The 20,894-nt window shown below is 43.5% G+C and overlaps 1 protein-coding gene across 4 annotated transcripts in view; it reads right to left on the minus strand.

Moving 5' to 3' along the window:
* Positions 1 to 20,894, minus strand: part of Stag1 (stromal antigen 1) — a 757,688-nt gene that overhangs the window by 333,990 nt on the left and 402,804 nt on the right. For 2 of the 4 annotated variants that reach the window (XM_052187534.1, XM_052187536.1), the window contains exon 1: positions 288 to 381. The exons of 1 other annotated variant lie outside the window; for it this stretch is intronic. The gene's annotated coding sequence lies outside the window, so the exon portion shown is untranslated. Of the gene's footprint in view, positions 1 to 287; positions 385 to 20,894 lie in introns of those variants that run through there. One more of the 4 variants, XM_052187535.1, reaches the window with a different exon arrangement.

The following is a 20,894-nucleotide window of genomic DNA, read 5'->3' on the forward strand; positions in this document are numbered from 1 at the left end:
GCGGGAGGGGTGGAGGGAGCGGAGCGCCCGCCGCGCCCACAGCAGGTCCCGGACGCTCGGCCGCCCGCCCGCCCGCCCGCCCGCCCGCCCGCAGCCGCCGCGCAGCGCACAGGCCCGCGCGGCCTCCCTCCCCCGCGCGGGGCCCGCGCCGGCCCGCCCGCTCGCCGCTCGCGCTCCCAAGCTCTCGCCCGGCCTCCATCTTGGATCGGCGCTTCCAGCCCCCGCGCCGCTGCCGCCGCATTCCCCCTTTCCCGCCCCCCGCCGCTGCCGCCGCCGCCCGCGCTCACCTCAGCTGCCCATCCGGGCGCTGTCGGCCGTCGACCTAGTTTCCCCCCAAAAGTCTCCGGTGTGTTATTCCCGATGTGGGGGGGTTGTTACGGGGTGGTCGCCGGGGGTTCGGGAGCGGGGGCCGCGCCTTCAACGGAGCTGCAATCCTAACCCGCCATCTGGTGGCATTTTCCACACGCCAATGGCGCCGCTGCAGACTTGGGTCCCGACCGCCCTCTGCTGGCCGCGCTGCTCACTGCCTCGCTGACAGGACGGGCCTGCCCGGAAAGGGGAGGGAGTTGAGGCGCGAGCAGGGGCCCTCGGACGGGGGCGCGCGCGATCACTCGCCTCCGGGGGCGCGCACGCGCAGCAGCGGCGCGGGAAACGTGGCCTTTGCGTGGCGGCCCCGCCCCCTCACGAAGCTCCTGCTCCGCTCCGCCAATGGCGAGCCGCGGAGACGTCTGGACGAGGGCGCTGTGGACGGCTCGTGGGCCGCCCGAGGCGAGCGGAAGGATGGACTCCGCGGCGCCTGCGCGACCCGCTTGCTGGGTTGCCGCCCGCCATTTTTAGAGCTTCTCCCAGAGCGGGGAAGGAGTCCGCCCCCAGCTCTTCCGCTGAGGCCCCTCCCCGGCGGGGACCGCGCTCCGCTCCCGCCCCGAGGCTGCCAGCCGCCCACACCCGCCGTTATCGGGGCGAGCCGTGCCAACGGGTCCCGGAGCCCTGCTCCCTCCCCGTTTAGCGGGAGTCTCCAACCTAGAGCTGAATTCGCGGTTTATTATTGATGAGGCGCTTTCCCAGAACAAGGTTGAAAAGGTTTCGAGGACTGGGACTTCCCCTGCCGCGGAGCTAAAAGAAACAGTGACCGCTCCAGGCCGATTGGCGTCGTCCTGCCTCTGTAAAGCAGGTCCTCGCCGAGGTGCAAGCTTTGCATAAGGCGGCAGCATTGGCTAGTTAGTGAGAAAGGAGAAGCCACACTGTGAAGATAGACTCTGCTAGGAATTAGATTCTCCTCCCACAGCCTAGGACTGCTTTCAGTGGTTCTCTAACGGACGTGCGAATAATGGATCCTAGCCGAAAAGGAAATGGCCAGCCGTAGATCTTGACCCCTTCCCTGCTGCTCTCTACCTTAGCTGTCCTTGACCAAGCCTCCTAACCTTCTGCCTGCTTATAACTCCGCACTACAAAAGTGAATTCTTGTTCTTGTAGGTCATCAGCCTCATTTCTGACTCATTTTTTTTTTATTGGCAGAGGCAGCTGTATTTTCAAGATCTCCTTAGAAACGTTAAACTTGTTTATAGTCTTCAGGGCTGGCTAAGCTAGCTAGTACATCAAATGTCTCTGGTATCTATCCCAAAGGTTGCAAAGTGCGTTACACATCACAGGAGGAACTTGGGTATGGATTTGTGAAGGTCCTTGTGTAGATACATTTATTTCAGCAAAGTATCTCGTTTACTAGCCTTTGATTGACTTCCTATTGTGTTCTCTGCAGAGCCTGTTTCTAGCTTGCCTTGTTAAAAGAGGGTGCGGACTCCAAGCCGTACTCATAAGCAATTTCATCAGTTTTCTCAATCTCGAATCTGTGGGACCCTGATAAAGAGCTGATATTCTATCTTAACATATTTGTAGTCATGATCTCAAAAATCTCACCTAATTTAGCCATTCCCCCTTCCCTTCTCTCCCAATCCAGTCCTGCCTGAATACCATTACCTTTTTTCTGAAATATCTTCAGTATTTTATCTAATGGGTTCTTTCTGTTTTTTCAAGTTTCCATTTATCTTTTTTCAAAAAAAAAAAAAATGAGTGCTGTTAACTCCCTCAACTGACTGTACTATCAATAATGTTCCTGACCCAGCCACGTATCTCAAGAGAACCAGTGTGGCAATGGGTGCTCTAGCCAAAGCCTTGCGAGGCTGAATTTGGAATACAGTGAGATCACTGCAAGGGAGACGTGGGGAACAGGGGCAATCATGAGCTTCACCAGCCTCATCCACCCTTGAAATACTTGTACGTTGCTTTGTTCCCTAGTCTTCTGATTGAGTTGCTAACCCTGGGTTTTGTTTTGTTTTGTTTTTGTTGTGGTTTTTGTTTTTTAGATCCCACAGTTCAACCCTGAGTTCTCTGCCCCTTTTCTATGTTGTTGTTCTCTAAAAGTCCCCAAATTACTTGTCGGTTCCCAATTGTTCCTGAATGAAGATACCTCACTTTCAGCTACTTTTAGCTCAGCACTTAAAAATAATTCCTCTCTTACCCTGATATCTTAATAACTCGGTAATTTTAGCAGGTTAGGGGAATGCACTGTGACCTGTGAACCTAGAACAGGTATGTAACTTCAGGCAAATCCCAGTGCCTGCCTCCTCAGCTGTAAGGTATAAATAGCAGTAGTTCTCTCTTAGGGTGGCTATATGTATATATTAAGTTGCACATACATCAATGCTTTCTATATTATTGCATTGTTGTTTGTATCTTACAATTATTTCAGATCCCCCCCCCCCTCGCTCTGGAGATTGAAACCAGGACCTGGGAAAGCATGGATTCTACAACTGAATTACACCCCAGCCCAGCATTTATTTTTGTTGTTTGGAAGCAGTTTGGCGTTTCTTTTGTTGTTAGGGGTGGTGCATTTTCAGTGTTAAAGATCAACCCTGAGATTTGTGCTGGCTCCGCATTTGTTGGTTTGTTAATTTGTATATCCAAGGGCTTGGGTAACCAACTTTTGAGTTCACAGCAGTCTTAAATTTAGTTTTGCTGTCCCACACAATTGAACTGGTATGTATACATAATTACTTAATTCCCAAAAGAAACTCTGAGCCCAGTCCTGTTGTCATTCAGAGCTCTGCCTTTGTTCTCCTGCTCCTGTGGCCTCTTTCCTCCACCGGTTCGGTGTCTTACACAAGAACAATTGCAATTGGCTTTTCTTCCTTCCTTCTCTCCTCCTCTCTCCTCCTCTCTCCTCCTCTTCTCCCTTTTCTTCTATGCCCTCTCCTTTTTGAGATAGGGTTTCCCTCTGTAGCTCATGCTGATCTCAAACTTAAAATCCCCTGCCCTAGCCTCACAGGAGCAGAGATTACAGGTGTATAATGCCACACCTGGTTTGTGAACTCCTTGCAGACAGTCCTGACCCTTCCCTCTCTTTTTACCTAAAGAAAAACTTTGTTTTTCCCATGACTCATTTGCATCTTAACACCACTTGATTGCTGACCTTAGTTGTCCACCTGACTGTCTGGAATCAACTGAAATCCCCTGCAGCCAGGCCTGTCTCTGAGGGATTTCTTGAGTTAATGCTTCCAGGTGGGAAAACCCAGCCTAAATTGGGGCCACCCCTTCTAGTAGTGGCTTTTGCTTTTTGACTACCTGCCCTCATGTCTGTGGCAAGATCATCCTGTTGCTGAGGCATTCCTTTGCAGTATTAGAATGTACTTCTTTGGGATTCCAACACAGACTGAATACCAATGGCTTTCCAGAAATCCTCTGGGACTCTTCCAGATTGGGACAGCTGAGACGCCCTGTCTCCTGGACTGAACAACTTGGATTCTTGCCCTTTCACTCAGGAGACAGCCATTGTTAAACTTACCCAGCTTCAACCTATAAGCCATTCAAACTTGTGAGTGTTGCCCGGTCCCCAAGGAGGCCAGAAGACAACATCAGATTCCCTAGAGTTGTAAATAGTCGTGAGCTACAAGGTAGATACTGGAAATAGAACCTGGGTCCTCTGACAGAACAGCCAGTGTTCTTAGCCACAGAGCCATGTCTCCAGGGCTCTAGTAAACACCTAGAAGCTCACTGGTTGGAAATCATGAAAGTTCTTGCTTACTCCACTCCCTTTGTTCACTCAGGACATTTGTTATATTATTTTTAAAAATCACTTTCCTTTGTTTCTACTCTTGCAGTTCACTACTGCTGTCGACTTGTGGCAATAATAGTCCATGATAATAAATAACAATAAATAATTAATAATAATACCCAGTCCATGATTGGGTTAAATCATAATTTTACTATCCCTTGATTTTAAAAGTCAAGCCACAAGTTTTGCTAAAGTGATTAATTCTCACCCAGCACTGTTAACGAAAGGAATCCTAAATACCTTACCTTTTAGAACCCAAGCTTTTATTTAAAGGCACACGCCTTTAATCCCAGCACTTGGGAGGCAGAGGCAAGAGGCAAGTGGATTTCTGAGTTTGAGGCCAGCCTGGTCTACAGAGTGAGTTCCAGGACAGCCAGGGCTATGCAGAGAAACCCTGTCTCGAAAATACAAAAAAGAAAAAAGAATCCCAAGCTGGTTACAGGCAAAAACTCTAAAAGTAGAGAACCAAAACTGCTCAAGACATGGGAAGAATAGAAGAACATGGAAATGCACACATGAAGTCCAGCACTTGGGAGGCAGAGGCCAGCCCAGCCTCTGCAACAAGCTCCAGTTCAGCCAGGGCTGCAGAGAGTCTGTCTCACAAAAACAAACATAGCAAAAACAAAAAACCTTACTATGAGGGGCAAGAACTGCGCTCATTCCCATTGGCCCAATGTTTCATAGTTATCATTTTCCTATTAATTTTAGCTATTTTTGTTTTCTTTACAACTATAAATGAAACAATGCAAAACCCTAGATTTGAGCTTGATATACTATAATTCTCCATTAATGCCCTCACTAGTCTTTTTCACCTAGTCACCCCTCTTAACTAGTTCAGGAAGTCTTGTGTTTAGTCATGCATGCATGCAAAGTTAAAAGCCATTTTCAGGCAATGAGAGTGTGTGTTTCTATTACTCTTTTCTTCTCCAGAGCCCATCTTCTTCAACTGTGGGGTATGAGCCACATAATGTGTATTGAGTCGCCGAATGGAGAGAATTGCATGCAAAATTTGACAACTGTAAAAAGTTTTCTAACATGTAAAGACCAAATATTCAATGTCAAATACATAGTGAATGTGTGTCATTTCTGGCAGCGCTTGCCCGTTTGGTGGTGTGTGACTTTGCTGCAGCCTTGGTTGTGAACACATGACATACACACTTTGCACCATGTGTGCTGTAGAAAACACCACCCACAAATGCTACTTATCCCACCTCACTCAGATATTAAAACTTGCAGATTCTTTTTACTATAGATACAAAGTACTCTGTTCTTATACAAGCAAACTTAACTACAGAAAATAAGAACTTTTAATATTTTCCTACCATCATTCCTCAGCATATATCAGTGTATCTCTGCATCTGTTTTGTATTTAGGTTTTTTTTTTTTAATTGATGTTTCAGGGAATGTAGCCCAGTGGTAGGTCTCTTGCTGAGCATACACAAGGTCCTATGTTCCAACCCCAACACCGCAAAAGAATAAATAAAGATTTGGGCTTAGCAGCATGAGTCAGTAAGTGCTTTGCCATGCAAGCCTGATGACCTAAACATCTCCTGTTTTGTACCAAATATTTATGCAAATAAGCACTCTCAGCATTGACAATTATAAACTCAAAACATCAACTCCGTAACAAACATTGAAGATGCTCTGTCTCCAATGATATCAACTATTCAGTCAAGATTTAATTCTTTACGTAAAGTTAATAAGCATAGCCATCTCATTAACATGCAAAGTTCTAGCTCTAGACTTCATTAAAAGTGTGGAAGGAAATAACCGATTCTACCAAGTAACCTGTAAGAGCATAGACTCTTGCTCACCCACACATACATCACAAATGTACATGCACATAGTAATAATTTTCCAGGTAAGTGGCTGGCTTGAGTTCCAATTTAAAAACCATTAGGGAGCTAGAGAGATGGCTCAGTTAAGAGTCCTGGGTAATCTCTGAGGACCTGAGTTCCATTCCCAGCCAGGTTAAATGAATTTTGGCTAAAGAATTAGAATCTAATTTCCAATAATTTCTGAAGTAGTCCTGAACGTCTGCTACTTGGAAGTACACATTTATGCAAATAAGCACTCTCAGAATTGACAGTTATAAAATCAAAATACCAACTCTGTAACAAATGTTGTAGATGCTCTATCTTCAATGATATCAACTGTTCAGTCAAGATTTAATTTTTTTTTTTTGGATTTGTTTTTTTTTTTCCAAGACAGGGTTTCTCTGTATAGCCCCGGCTGTCCTGGAACTCACTCCTGTAGACCAGGCTGGCCTCAAACTCAGAAATTCGCCTGCCTCTGCCTCCCAGAGTGCTGGGATTAAAGGCATGCGCCACCACCGCCCGGCTAATTTTTTTATGTAAAGTGAATAAGCACAAAAAAGTTAATAAGCACAGCCATCTCATTAACATGCAAAAATGCTTTCATTTTAATAAATGGAAAATTACATATTTATATCAAAGAATTATTAAATGAATTTCTTTTGTCAGTTGCTCTCAGTAAACCCATGACTTGTATATCTATTTCTAAACCTATATATACAAGGTCCTGTAAACTGTTATCAAGGAGAGATAATGCGTATAAAAGGCCTAAAAACTCTCCTGTGGAGGACACTATCATCACAGTCCACCCGAGAAAACTGTGCAGGGTGTAAGGATGCAGTTGGTTCTCTTCCCTTATTACCAATTCCCTAAATGTTTGTTTCATATTTAGATCACAAACGTATATTCCCAGAATTTAATATTGCTACCTCATATATATTGTACTTAAGTCTTTGCATTTGCCCCATCTTTATACAGAGATGCTCTCTCTTTGGTAAGCCTTAGTACCTTCCCTAACAAACCTGCCTCTTTTTGCCTCAGTTTAACCTGACTGCTCTTACACAACCAAGGACCTCATCTCACTGGTCTCCAAGGCAAGAACAGTTCATTTTTAGAATTTGTTTATAGGTTTATTTTCTTGTTTTGCTGAAGAGTATCCTTGGTTACTCAGGACTCTCCAAGCATGTCATGTATATTCTAGCACTCATGTTATATTACCAAACTGCATGGAAAGATGGACTTACCCTAAGATTTGTATTTTTTGAGACAGGGTCTTATATTTTCTATATAATATCTTATATCTTATACACACACACACATGTTATATATTATAAAGACTGGCCAGGTATTTACTCTGCCTAGGCTACATAGTGAGTTCCAGGTAATTCACCAACAGAAGAAGTAGAGACAGGAGGATCAGGAGTTCAAGAGCAGCTACACAACTACACAGTTTGAAGACAGCCTGGAATGCAAGGGACCAGTCTCAGATGAGACAGCAAATCAAATTAGGAAAAGGTTTGATGTGGCAAATGAGCTTGGTAACAAAAACTGAGCATGTTGCCCTGTGACAGAAGAGAAAACACACACTTCCCATAGGTTTGGAACGTGCCCTATAAACTGGAAACATGGAGGAAAGACTATGTTGAATCCTATGGAAAAGAAGAAACAGAAAATGAGGCAGAACCAGAAAGGGGCCAGAAGTGATTTAGTCTTTGATCCTTCTCATTCTCCTTCCCCAAAGGGTACAGGAAGTGGAGACTGAGGAATTCTCATTCTTCATGGGAGTAGAAATGGTCTCTCATCCTTGAAAACAGAAGTAGTGAAAGATTTAAATGTTTCATGGTGGAAATGGTGAGATGCTGCTCCAGTCCCCTTCTAGTAAGGATTTGTAACGGTGATTGGCAGCCACTTTGCCTAAGGTTGGTGTCCTGTCCAGGAGGGCCCACATACTATTGCTGATTAATGAGAAGGCATAAAGCCGTCATGGGACATTGAATCAGGAGAATATGAGTTTGAATCTGTCTTGGTCTACATAGCGAGTTCTCAGCAGAGTGAATCCCAGTCAGAAAATAAGGCAACAGAGCTAAGAGCTTGACCATTTAGCCCCATTTGGGTCGATTCTGGTGGTCAGCCATAACCACAAGCCCTCTGTGTGGCCTGCATGCCCTCTCTACCCAGCCCTAGCTTCTTCGCCCCCCTCCCACAGCTGTTCTTGTAAGAACTGTTTTTGTGCATATTCCACATGCTCATGTCTCTGCTTTCCCAAAACCCAACCTATGACTTGCTACAAAAGTAAGGCCTTGGAAAGACTAAGATGGGGCACTACTGTGACTTAAATGGAGTGCATTTGGAGATACATAGAATTTTGGAGGTAATTATGGTTAAATTAGTTCACATGATAGCCTACTAATCAGAAAGGGCCTCTATCTTTAAAAAAAAGAAATGAGGGAAAGAGATTTCTGTCTCCATGCACACAGTGAACAAAAGCCATATGAGGACAAAGCAATACCCCAATCATTTGCAGCCAGGAAAAAAGCCTTTTCCTGGCTGCAAAACCAGAACCAAAACATCTTACACCTTGATTCTCAATTTCTTGATTCTGACTTTCTCAGCCTTACAACCTACAGAAAATACATTCCTATTGTTTAAGCAACACAGCTTATGGTATTTTGTTATAATATCCATGGTGACTAAAACAAACTAAGATTACTCAGTTCATACCATCAGGTAATTTGAGAATGTGTGATCAGCACACCAAGGCAGTCTCTTCAATTAAAATACTGATTCCTTAACAAGTTCCCTAACACAAACCTTCCTTCAGACTTAGAACCATTGAGTTCAATATTGGGCTATATCATGAGTTCTCAGCAGAGTGAGGCCCAGCACAAAGCAAGGAGACAACAGAGCTAAGAGTTTGACCATCTTAACCCAACTTGAGGCAATTCCCATGTCAGATGTAACAACTCAAACTCTGTGTGACTTGCATGACCTTGCTACCCAGCCTAGTATGTATGTATTATATAAGTAGAATCAAGTATTAAAGTCACACAATCCTTGCAATAGATGCAGAGAGGACAAAAAATAACCATCACAAAGTTTATCATACCTTCATGATAAAGCCCTGAAGAATTTTAGGAATAGAAAGATGAAACTATAACATAATATACACAAATATAAAAAGTCCATACACAATAGACCTATAGACCACATTAAACATGGAAACGAAGCATTTTCTATAAAATCAGGGTATCCATTGTCACCATTCTTATTCCATACAGTGCCTGAAGTCTCAGCTATAGCAGTAAGGCAAGAGAAAGAAAATGGATACAAAGAAGAAAGCCAGAAGTAAAATTATTAAGTTTTTTGGGGTTTTGTTTGTTTGTTTGTTTTTGTTTGGTTTGGGGGGATTTTTTTTTGTTTTGTTTTGTTTTTGGGTTTTTTGGGTTTTTTTGTTTTTTTTTTTTGTTTTGTTTTTTTGTTTTTTGTTTTTTTGGTTTTTAGAGACAGGGTTTCTCTGTATAGCCCTGGCCTGTAGACCAGGCTGGCCTCGAACTCAGAAATCCACCTGCCTTTGCTTCCCAAGTGCTGGGATTAAAGGCGTGCGCCACCACTGCCCCGCTAAGTTTTTTAAATTTAAATTTATTTTAATTTTAGATAGGTTTTCTCTATGTAGCCCTGACTGTCCTGGACCACACTATGTACACCAGGCTGGTCTTAAACTCATAGAAACCTGGGATCTAAGGTGTGTGTACCACCACAGCTGGCTTAAAATCATTGTTATAGGTAGATGATTTGATTCTCCTATACTTAAAAGACTCCATCATAAAATTCATTATCAGATAATCATTTTCAGCATAGTAGCAGGACACAAAACCAATATACAAAATATTTTTCTATGTGCTAATAAATATATTGAGAAATTAGGGGGAAATATCCTATCAATCTTACAGTAGCCTCAAAACAGAGGAGGAGGGCTTTAATAAACCTAAAGGGTTAATAGACCTAAAGGAGGTAAAAGGTTTCTGCCATAAAAAGTATTTTAAAAAATGTAAAAAGAAGTTGAAGACAGCATTAGAAACTGCAAAGGCCTCCCTTGCTTTTGGACTGACAGAATTAACATTGTAAAATGGCTAAACATGGTCTATAGACTCAATGCCATCCCCACCAATGACAAATCTTCACAGAACTAAGACAATCCTAAACAGAAGACTCTAAATACTGACAAATAGCTAAAGCAATCCTGATTAAAAGAACAATGCTGCAGATGTCACAGAACCTAATTTCAAGTATTGCTACCTAAAAACAATAATGAAACAAGCTTGGTGCTAGCACAGAAAGAGCTATGTAGACCCAGGGAAAAAGCGGGAACCTGCGAATAAGCTCCTGAAGTTATACCATCTGATTTTCAGCAAAGTGAACAACCAGACTACAGAGGAGAAATGGTGTCAGAAAAACAAAGTACCTCCAACTCCAAGGTATCCAGCACCTCTGGCTTCTGAGGGCACCCAAACACACACACACACACACACACACACACACACTGTCTCTGTCTCTCTCTCTCTCACACACACACTGTCTCTGTCTCTCTCTCTCTCTCACACACACACACACACTGTCTCTGTCTCTCTCTCTCTCTCTCACACACACACACACTGTCTCTGTCTCTCTCTCTCTCACACACACACACACACTGTCTCTGTCTCTGTCTCTCTCTCTCTCACACACACACACACTGTCTCTGTCTCTGTCTCTCACTCACACACACACACAGTCTCTGTCTCTCTCTCTCTCACTCACACACACACACACAGTCTCTCTCTCTCTCACACACACACACACTCACACACACACACACTCACACACACACACTGTCTCTGTCTCTGTCTCTCTCTCACACACTGTCTCTGTCTCTCTCTCTCACACACACACACACACACACACACACTGTCTCTGTCTCTCTCTGTCTCTCTCACACACATACACACACACTGTCTCTGTCTCTCTCTGTCTCTCACACACACACACACACACCTCTCTCTCACACACACACACACACACACTGTCTCTGTCTCTGTCTCTCTCACACACACACTGTCTCTGTCTCTGTCTCTCTGTCTCTCTCACACACATACACACACACTGTCTCTGTCTCTCTCTGTCTCTCACACACACACACACACCTCTCACACACACACACACACACACTGTCTCTGTCTCTGTCTCTCTCACACACACACTGTCTCTGTCTCTGTCTCTCTCTCTCACACACACACACATACATACATACACACAAACACAAATCCACTCAAAATAGATCAAAGACCTTTAATACAAGACCTGACACTTTGAAACTACTAAAGGAAAATGTAGAGGAAACTCTTCAAAACATAAGCATAGGCAATACTCTAAATAGGACTCCAATAGGCCTGGAAATTATAGCAAGAACTAACAAATGTGATTACATCAAAATAAAACCATATCCAACTGAGTGTGGTGAAACATGCATGTAATATGGAATTAAGACCTCAAGTTAAAGGTCAGTCTGGACCATAAAGCAGACCCAATCTCAAAGGACAGAAAACAAATCACCCAATTTTAATATGGGGCACACAAATAGACAGAGCATCTGCTCAGCGGAAGGACTCTCGTCTTACTCTAGAAATACCTAGCTGTCCATCTCATTGTAGTTCTACTACCCACAATGGCCAGGATATAAAAACAGCCTGGATAAGATGTCTGTCAGCTGATGGATGGATAATAAAAATGCGGAAAGCTTATACAACAGAACATTACTTAGCTATGAAGAAGAATGAATTTATGAAACTCCACAGGCAAATGAATGGAGCCAGAAACAGTCATTCTGAGAAGTAACCTCAGTCCAGCAAGACAAGCATCCAATGTTTTCCCTCATCTGTGGATATTAATTTTGAATCTTTAGATATGTGAGTTTCATTTAAAATAATCCACAGAAATCAGAAAATCACTAAGAGGCCACGAGGAAGAGCATTTGAGGAAGGGGAGATATAATGCACTAGTGTAAAGCATTTATAGGAAATAATGGAAGAATTAAACTAAGATCAGGGCGTATAGGATATAAGAAGAGAGGGAAGGATAAAAAACACAAAAGACCTTTTGAAAAGAGCAGAGAATTCTATACTGAAGAAGCATTATAAAACACATATGTGCATAAAAGGAGTTAAAATGGAGTGAACCTGTAACAGGGCAGCAATGCCCCTACAAAACACGAGAGGCTAACACATAAAAATCCCAGTACCAGGAAAGGTATAATGACCAGTGAGATTCCACAGACCCCCAAATATTACAGACTATTGCAATTGCTCTTGGAAACTGTCACTGTTTGAATATGCTTGACCCAGGAAGTGGCACTATTTGCAGGTGTGGCCTTGTTGGAGTAGGTGTGTCACTGTGGGTGTGGGCTTTAAGACCCTCATCCTAGCTGCTTGGAACTCAGTATTCTGTTAGCAGCCTTCAGATAAAGATGTAGACCTCTCAGCTCCTCCTGCACCCCCCCCCCAATACCTGCCTGGAGGCTGCTGTGTTCCTGACTTGATAATGGACTGAACCTCTGAACCTGTAAGCTAGCCCCAATTAAATGCTGTTCTTATAAGAACTGCTTTGGTCATGGTGTCTGTTCACAGCAGTAAAGCCATAACTAAGATAGGTACCCTCTGGAACATGACTGTAAAATCAACAGGAGGGAAGTCATTTCTGGTACTGGAAATCTAGCCAACTAACCAGGGCTAGTGATGTCATAGATCTTAAAGGAGAACCTACTAATGACACTTTACTAAGCCAATTTAATCCTCAACTAGATTCTAAATACTCGTCCTTATCACAAGTCAGGGTAGCTCCTCTTTGCAGCAGACTGAGACCACTGCAACTGATCAAAATGCAAAGAACAATGATCTTGAGGTGCCCTGTCCTCACCCAACGGATCTACAAGAAAATCCCTGTGCTGATGTCTTGAGAACGTCAAGGAAGAGGACGCAGAAAGATGTTAAGACCTAGAGGACTAGGAAGTCTTATGCTATAAGATTGTACCTCTTAGAAATGACAGGGAGGCTCTCTGTTCTTGCCTGTATTGGGTGCCTGGCTACCAGGACTGCCTTATGCTCTGCACTTGGCAAAGTGGAGATTGTTGCCATCAATGACCCCTTCATTGACCTCAACTACATGGTCTACATGTTCCAGTATGATTCCACCCATGGAAAATTCAACAGCACAGTCAAGGCTGAGAATGGGAAGCTTGTCTTCAATGGGAAGCCCATCACCTTCTTCCAGGAGCGAGATCCCACTAACACCAAATGCGGTGATGCTGGTGCTGAGTATGTTGTAGAGTCTACTGGTGTCTTCACCACCATGGAGAATGCTGGGGCCCCCTTGAAGGGTGGGGCCAAAAGAGGTCATCATCTGCTCTTCTGCCAATGCCCCCATGTTTGTGGTGTTTGTGAATCACAAGAAATATGACAACTCATTCAAGATTGTCAGCAATGCATCCTGAAACACTAATTGCTTAGCCCCCTGGTCAAGGTCATCCGTGACAACTTTGGCATCATGGAAGGACTCATGATCATGGTCCATGTCATCACCGTCACTCAGAAAACTATGGATGGCCCTCTGGAAAGCTGTAGTATGATGACTGTGGGGCTGCCCAGAACATTCTCCCTTCATCCACTGGTACTGCCAAGGCTGTGGACAAGGTCATCCCAGAACTGAACAGGAAGCTCACTGGCATGGCCTTCCATGTTCCTACCCCCAGTGTATTCATTGTGGATCTGACATGCCATCTGGAGAAACCTGACAAGTATGATGACATCAAGAAGGTGGTGAAGCAGGCATCATAGGGCCCACTAAAGGGCATTCTGGGCTACACTGAGGACAAGGTTGTCTCCTGCGACTTCAACAGCAACACCCACTCTTCCACCTTTGATACTGGGGCTGCATTGCTCTCTATGACAATTTTGTAAAGCTCATTTCCTGGTGTGACAATGAATACGGCTACAGCAAGAGGGTGGTGGGCCTCATGGCCTACATGGCCTCCAAGGAGTAAGAAGCCCTGGACCACCCACCCCAGCTAGGACACTAAGAGCAAGAGAGAGGGTTTTGGTTACTGAGGAGTCCCTGTCCCAACTCGGCCCCCAACACTGAGCATATCCCTTACATTTCCATCCCAGACCCCCATTATAACAGGAAGGACCTAGGGAGCCCGCCCTACTCTCTTGAATATCATCAATAAAGTTTGCTGCATCCATGAAAAGAAATGAAGAAAGAAAGAAGGAAGGGAGGAAGGAAGAAAGAAAGAAAGAAAGAAAGAAAGAAAGAAAGAAAGAAAGAAAGAAAGAAAGAAAGAAAGAAAGAAAGAAAGAAAGAAAGAAGGAAGGAAAGAAAAGAAAGAAAGAAATGACAGGGAAGCAACATGATACCTCAACAATATGGCTACTTAAACAAGACCTAACAATAACCAGTAGAAATGCTAAGACAGAAAGAGGGAAACCTCTAAATGTCCATCCCTAGACAAAGAACTACAGGCGACTCAAGGCTGCCTAGAAAGGAATAATTAGCATAAGCCCCGTTTGGTGATCCAAAATGGTCAGCCCAGAAATCAGTAAATCACTAATGGGCTCAGCAGAGTGTCTGTGTGTGTGTGTGTGTGTGTGTGTGTGTGTGTGTGTGTGTGTGTGGTGTGCTCACGCACACATGTGTGTTTATATTTTTATATGCATATATAACAATAACTTATTTTGTTTTCTTCGAGACAGGGTATCTCTGTATAGCCCTGGCTGACCTGGAACTCACTCTGTAGACCAGGCTGACCTCGACTCAGAAATCCGCCTGCGTCTGCCTCCCAAGTGCTGGGATTAAAGGTGTGTGCCACCACTGCCCGGCTAACAATAACTTTTTTAAAAAGAGCCTTTAAGTTGAGAGGGAGCAGAAGAGAGGAAAATGGGAGGGGCTGGAGAGAGAAAGGGGATTCAGAACATGACACGATTATATTTTAATGTTTAAAAATTGCATTACTACTACTACTAATAATAAAGCCAGGCATGTGGGATACATCTTTAATCCTAGTGCCCATGAGGCAGAAACAGGTGGATCTTTGTATGTCTGAGGCCACAGCAAATTCCAAGCTAACTGAAGCTACTTGGTGAAATTCTGTCGGAAAAACAATAATAAGAACATTAAATAAATAAAAATTTAGAAGCAGTCTGAGAGATAGGGTTGATGGATGACAGCAAAGACACACCTACTGGACACAGCAGGGCAGCTGCACAGAGAAATAAATTCACAATGGTTAGAATATTATGAATAAAAGTATGCAAGCTGAAGCCAGAACACGTTTGAGCGTGATGCAGGGAGTTGGGCACAAATTCTGCCTGTAGTCAAGAAGCCACCAAGAACTGTTACCCCCTGGGAGAAGGAAAGGCACTCTCTCTAATAGTACAGCCTGGGAAGCCAGCCACCCTAGTGGAAGAGCACACAGCCAAGATCATTTGGCCAGCACAGATTGGGTGGATGGGTGGTGGTGGGTGGAACTAGGAAGGGTTATTGGGGGGAACTATTAAAATGTTTAAAAGAAAACAGAAAAAACAGAGATAAAAACAATATTTTCCACAGAGCAAAGGAGACCACAGAATGAACAGAGAGCATATGGAACAGGAGGGATCTCTGTCGGTTACTCATGTGTCAGAGATTAATATCCCAGATAGTTCAAATCTCTAAATACTGACTTATAGAGTATATAGAACTTCATTAAGCATTCAGGATACCACAAAATGCCATCCACACCTTGATGTGCATTTTGCTTATCATATATGACCTAGATATATGTCATATATATTTGATTATAATATAATAATTGTATACAATATAATACATACACATATATATATATATGGGTTTTTGAGACAGGGTTTCTTTATGTAGCCCTGGCTGTCCTGGAACTCACTCTGTAGACCAGGCTGGCCTTGAACTCAGAAATCTGCCTGCCTCTGCCTCCCGAGTGCTGGGATTAAAGTAGTGCGCCACCACTGCCTAGCTATATATATGTTTATATGTGTGTGTCGAGTGTGCATAGTATTCCAAAAATAGAACTTTTATTTTGTGACATAAGGAGGATGCTCAAAAGATGATACTAAAAACAAACAAAAAACAGTGATCTAAATACCAGCTGTTTCCTGAAGCCATCCAAATAATCTTTTTTTAAATCTGCTACTGAATTTTAATGATGTTATTCAGGCTACATTACTATATATGAAATATACTTCTTTAGTAATTCCACAAAATTGTCGAACAGTTTACATGTCACCCTTGAGCTGGCCCTGCTCCTTGATGGGGCAGTCCCGGAGAGCCGGATCAGCTACCACGCAGGCCCAGATCCAGCGCTTCCGGTGGGCCCAGCCCATCATCTACCCCATCTATGAACTGCTGTAGTGAGTGAAAGGGCCGGTCCTACAGATCCAAAGCTCCATGACACAGGCCACAACAGGATATCTAAGAGGTGTCCCAGTGAGGATCCAGATTGATGGTTGTGGCAGAAGCCAGAAGACTCAAAGCAGACCAATGACTCAATGCAACGAACATTTGCAAGTAAAGCTGTTTGGGCAAAAGGATACTCTGTGTGACACTGTGACACACTGCAGCCTCCACAGTGGGTACAAGGGTGGTGGGCTGATATGGAGGGTCAGGGAGATGGGTGGGATTGGGTTGCATGATGTGAAATTCACAAAAAGTCAATAAAAACTTACAAAAAGAGTTACCTGAAATCTTAGGTTTATTTACTTTATAAGGAAGGACTTAGAGCATTAGCATATTGTTAATTTTAATTCATTCATAGGCATTCACAACTCCCTCAGAAATTTTTGTTAAAATGACATTGAGGAAACCAAAACCAAATGATTTTTTTATATTATTTTCTTCTTTGCTAAACACATCATCAAATTGAAATACTAAGTCTGTCAGATCATGTGCATTGCACATTTTTCATCTGTCCATGAGTGGGGGATTGTTTTATTTCAATGAGGATTTAAACATTCTGAGACTGAGGCTGGCACAGTAACTCAGCAGGTAAAATGTTCTTGCTATCAATCCTGATGATGTGAGTTCGAGTCCTACGGCCTCCGAGACTCTCAAAAGTCATTCTCTGTCCTCCACACATGCGCCTCTTTTCCTCTCTTCTACAAATGCCAACGCCAAGAACACTCTGAGTCAAACTTAATCTCAGAGTCTGCCTTCCAAGGAACCAGCCTAAATAACAGGAACTATGTACATAGTAAAAAGATACAGAACTTCCATATTACTGTTAACTTCGAGAGACACCCAAGATGCCATTCTGGTAAATGATTAAACCATATGTAAAGACCTTTGGTAGTGGCTGGGCAGTGGTGGCACACGCCTTTGATCCCAGCACTTGGGAGGCAGAGGCAGGCAGATTTCTGAGTTTGAGGCCAGCCTGGTCTACAGAGTGAGTTCCAGGACAGCCAGGGCTACACAGAGAGACTCTATCTCAACTCCCCCCCCCCCCAAAAAACCCAAAAAAACAAACAAACAAAAAAGACCGTTGGTAGCTATTAACTTTTCTTAAAAATGTATCCTAAGAATTTAAAATAGAAATCAATTAACAGAATTTGATGTTTAAGTATATGAATTTTATTATGAAAAGCAAAAGAAAATGCATCATAAATGATACACATGGATGTGTCATTCAGAATATTCTGTGTTGACATATACATCAACATGAAAAAATACAGTCAGCAAATGTTAGAAATTAGTATGAAGGATATATGTACTTTGATACCAATGTTGACATTAACTTAGGGATTGTTTCTATGCAACCATATCTGTATCCATATACTCACACAAAGAAGAAGTTGAGCATAAAATATAGCAAAGTGTTAACAATAAATAAATAAATAAATATAAAAAAATATAAAAAAATATAAAAAAATTTAAAATAGTGTTCCCTTCAAAAGAGGGTGCGTGTGATGATACAGTTGGAGACAGGTATAGCCCCAGGGCTCCCTAGTCTGCTCAGCCTAATCAGCAAGATCTCAGGCTAGTCAGAGACCCCAAAAATAAGGTGATGTGGTCCTGAAAAACAAAGAGATTGCCACCACACACACAGAATCAATCACTCACTCACTCACTCACTCACTCACTCACGAGAGAGCCCATACATACACAAGAAAAGGATTGTTTAGCAATAGAATAATCTCCAAAGGACAAAGTAATTGAATTCAAATTACTTTTAAATTTCTAACCAATGTACTTTGTTGGAAGGTAGCACAAGAGGAAGAGCAGAGTATTTTTCCTCTGTGTGTGTGGGGGGGGGGGGGGAGAAAACTATTCTGCCTAGAATCATTGATAATTACTTCTTTAAATAATTGTCATGTATGTTTGACAGTTATGTTTTTTTCTGATGAAATGGTATCCTTCCCTTATTTCCCCTCGAATCAAATGGCAGTCAAGAAGAATCACTTGAAGAAAAGCATTAGAGCACACATCCACTGCCAAGACTAGAGAAAAAGGCGCTGGTGCCAGGTCATACAAAGCCACAGTCTCGGGTAATGGCATTACAGCGCCACTACTGAGGGTCTGTCTCCCACAGGACACAGGCCTGATGCTGGGTCGGGGGTGGGGTAGGTGAGCTCCTCTGCTCTGCCCCTTGCTGGAACCTGTGTAGGTGAGAGAGTGGTCAGGTCACAGATGGGTGTGGTGTGGCTGTGTGTAGTGACACTCTGGGTAGAGCAGAGTGAAGAGAGTGAAATCAGATGGGTAATTAGTCCTGCTCTCAGAAGCAGATGAGCACCAGATACCCCCGCCCCCACCAGGTGTGACGGGTGCTCAGCTGCCAAAACCAACACAAAGTAGATCTGTGCAGTGCTGGCTAGCGATTCTCCCCCACTGCGGTTTCTCTTCCTACCACTCTGCCTTTATACGCATTGATTGCTGCTCTGTATTAAACGTAGCTGTAGAAAAATGAACTAAATCAAGATTTATACAATAAATTTAAAATTAGAAACTAGAAAAGATTTCAAAAAGACAATTAATTAGGGAGCTATAAGGAAGACAGAGGGAAAGGAATGTCTGATATTACTTCACTGTCAACCAGTAACAAGAAGGAATTGATGTGAAACAAACACATGGCCCAGGCCTCAGAGGGAGTGTGTGGCTCTAAGATCAACAGCTAATATAATCAATCATAAAACGGTTCCAAGTACAATTTTGCAATACTTGAACACAGCTCAAATTGTCTTTTTAATCAAAATCCATAAAAAATGAATTGTCTATGATACTGCTCATGAAATGAGATTTTTCTCAGCTAATTCTTTGAGTGGGCTCTTTTTATTTGTTATAGTGTGTGTGTGTGTGTGTGTGTGTGTGGTGTGCACCCATGTGCATGTATGCAGGTAACTACAGAACTTGGAAGATTGTTTTGGAGCCTATGTTAGGATGCTTTAGAGGAACAGAATTTATAGAATAAATCTCTCTATATATGGGAAGGTAATTTATTAGAAATGACTTTCAGGCAGTGGTCCAGCTAGTCCAAAAATGCTTGTCTGCCTATGGAAGGGCCAGGAATCCAGTAGCTGTTTAGTTCATGAGGCTTCATATTCCAATTGCTCTTGAGTATAAACACCAGGATTCCAAAGAAGTAGGCTCTAATGTCAGTGAAGGAATGGATTTGCCTTCGAGAACAATGGCGAACAAGTAAAAAGAGACAAGCCTCCTTCTTCTTCCATATCCTTTATATAGGCTGCCAGCAGAAGGTGTGGCCCAGATTAAAGGTGGGTCCTCCCACCCCAATCCAGATCTAGATTTAGAATAGGTCTTCCCACTTCAAATGATTTAATTAAGAAAATAATCACACCCAGACGATTGGGTTTTACTCAGTTCCAGTCAAGTTGACAACCAAGAAGAGCGGTCAGAGATCCCTGAGAGCTGGAGTCAGAGGAGGCTGTGAGCGCCCGATGAGCCCTTCAGAGGAGCAGCGAGCACTCTTTTCTTTTTTCTTTCTTTCTTCTCTCCCCCCCCGCCCCCCCCAGGGTTTGTCTGTGTAGCCCTGGCTGTCCTGGAACTCACTCTGCAGACCAGGCTGGCCTTGAACTCAGAAATCCCCCTGCCTCTGCCTCCCAGAGTGCTGGGATTATAGGCGTATGCCACCCCCACCCCCACCCCTGCCACCGCCCCACTAGGAGCGAGCACTCTTAACCTCTGGGTCATTTCTCCCGCCCTTCAAGGGGCTTCTGAGAACCAAGTGATTTCTTGCCTTTTTCATCTGCCCCAGAGGCCCAGTCTTTCCTCTCCCCACTTAGAGATAGTAAAAGGGTGGGGTGTGGGTGGGGTGGGATAGGGTGGCCCAATATCAGCGCACTAATCCAAACACCTTTGCCTTTGGGGAATGTGTAATGTCTAGTCAGGCGCTTTTGCCAGGGTGAACCTGGAATGACCTTAGGAGTCCAAACACAAGGCATGCACTTCCAATCCTAATTACAGAGAAAGCAATGAATGGTTAGTAGCTTATAGTCGACATTGATTTCCCTGTTTAAAATATTTTACTTTTTAAAGTAAATTGATATTAAAAAGACATTTACTTCTAAAATTAATTTAATATTGTTAGATTTTGTCTTATGCCTCTCCCTCCCAGATATGCAAATCTACCTAACACGGGAGGGGGGAGGGGGAGAGGGAACTGAGGGGGGGGAGGGGGAGGGGGAGCAGAGTGATGGTGGTGGTGGCGGTTCTGGAGTTAATAAAGCTCCCAAAAGAAGATAAGGTGACTGTCATCCTGGGAGTCAGACTGGATATAGTCTTGCAGTCTTCCTTTTTGGTTATTCTATGGCAGTATTCTGACCACGCCCATCCAGTAGGATGACCCATTGCTTCCCAGACTTCCTTCCAAAAGGGTTTTGAGGAAGCCTTGGTCACTCTGCCCCCACATTCCTTTCCTTGGC

This window comes from Apodemus sylvaticus, chromosome 7, assembly GCF_947179515.1.
Source record: "Apodemus sylvaticus chromosome 7, mApoSyl1.1, whole genome shotgun sequence".
Classification (NCBI taxonomy): Eukaryota; Metazoa; Chordata; class Mammalia; order Rodentia; family Muridae; genus Apodemus; species Apodemus sylvaticus.